The following is a 1975-nucleotide window of genomic DNA, read 5'->3' as shown; positions in this document are numbered from 1 at the left end:
TTATTCAGGGGTTCCATCATTTTTATATTCTCCTCTATTTTTTTATCAGTGTATTCTTTAGAAGCACTTAGTACTTCTTTGATTATAGTTATCACTACATTTTTTAGTTCAGAAATTATTTCTGATCTGATTTCTTCTATACCTTTCTGCAGCTGTTTATTACTGCCAATGCTATTATTTCAGAGATATCTGGCATGTGATTTTCAGTTTCCTCTATGCTAGTGTCTTCTGCAGTTGTACTGAGTGGACTCGGGGCCTGAGACTGCATTTTGTTCCTTCTCTTTGTCATTTTGTATACCACCGTCTTCTGACCTTTGGTGTAGAGCTTAGATAGAGTTGTTACCTTAGCACCAGGTCCGGATCTATGAAGTTCAGATTCCTCCAGGTGGGTGTTGTTTGGATCTGGCTGCTGTGCTCCACTTCTTTCTGCTGCAGCGCTTAGAGTTGAACCCTTTGTGTCTTTCTGGCAAGATGTTCTGCTCCTGAATCAGCTGGGTGGGTCTTACTCTCTAGCCTCTTTGCAGGGAGTTCTGCTGAAGGGTTCCATGCTGGGCCTGCACTCTGGGTCAAATGAGGAGCCAGTGGGCCCCAGGCGGTCTCATTCACACACCGGGCCTGGGCTCTGCCTCTAGTCAGGATCCTGCGGGTCCCGGGTCGTCTCACTCATACTGAGCCTGTGCTCTGGGTCTATTCAGGATCTGGCAGACCCCAGGTACTCTCACTCACAAGGTGGGCCTGTGCTCTGGGTCTATTCAGGACCCAGTGGCCCAGGTCCTCTCACTCACTCACTGGGCCTGTGCTCTGGGTCCAGGATGTATTTTAATTTCACTCTTTTCATTCTTAACGGTATGGATTTGAGTCTTTTCTCTCTTTTGGATAAGATTCACTAAAGGTTTGTCAATTTTATTTACTCTTCCAAGGAACCAGTTCCTTGACTCATTGTTTGTTTATATTGTTCTCTTAATCTGCATTGCATTAATTTCTGCTCTGATCTATATAATTTTCTCCCTCCTGTGAGCGTAGGGGTTGGCTTGCTCTTCTTTTTCTAGAAACTTGACGTCCAACATTAGGTGGTTTATTTGAGCTCCCTCTGTTTTCCTAGTATGGGTATAAATTTCCCTCAGGACTGCTTTCATTGTGTCCTATAAGTTCTAGTCTTATTATGGCATTATTATTAATTGTAGAAACTATTTAGTTTCTTCTTTAATTTCTTTTCTTTTCTTTTTTTTTTTTTTTTTTAGGAACCAAGGATTGAACTAAGGTTCTTGTGCTTGCCAGGAAAGTCCTTATTCCACTGAGCTATTGCCCCGGCCCTCTTCTTTAATTTCATCTGACCCATTGGTTGTTTAGGAGGGCACTAGTTAACTTCCATGTGTTTATGAAGTTCTTGTGGTTTCTTTTGCCACCAATTTTCAACTTTATTGCATTATGCTATGTAAATATGCAAAGGATGATTTCAATTTCAATTTGCATGTTCTGTGAGCTAGTATGTGCTCTATTTTGGAGAATATCCAGTGTGCAGCTGAAAAGAATATGTATTCTGATAATGTAGGTTGAAATACTCTATAGATATCTATCAAGTCCATTTGTTCAAATGCTTGGTTCAGTTCTAATATTTCTTGTTGACTTCTTTTGTCTAGTTGACCTGTCTTTTTAATGACACAACAGTGTTGATGACCTCCATTACAATGGTATTAGTGCTTATTTGATTTTTCATGTCTCTTATTATTGTTTTATACAGTCGTGTGCTGGTATTTGATGCATATATATTTTCATGATTATTATTTCTTCTTCTTGGATTGTTCCATTTACAAGGATGTAATTACCTTTTCTCTCTCTTTTTTTAAAGGCTACCTTTCTTATTTATTTATTTATTTATTTATTTGTGGGGGGGGTGGCCAGCTCAGCCCACCAGGGGGCGGGGCTGGCTGGCATGTGGTGCTGGGGGATTGAACTGCGGTCCCTGTGCTTTGCT

Source organism: Octodon degus, unplaced genomic scaffold (assembly GCF_000260255.1).
Source record: "Octodon degus isolate 3935 unplaced genomic scaffold, OctDeg1.0 scaffold00203, whole genome shotgun sequence".
NCBI classification, from domain to species: domain Eukaryota; kingdom Metazoa; phylum Chordata; class Mammalia; order Rodentia; family Octodontidae; genus Octodon; species Octodon degus.
This window is presented reverse-complemented; position numbering follows the sequence as displayed.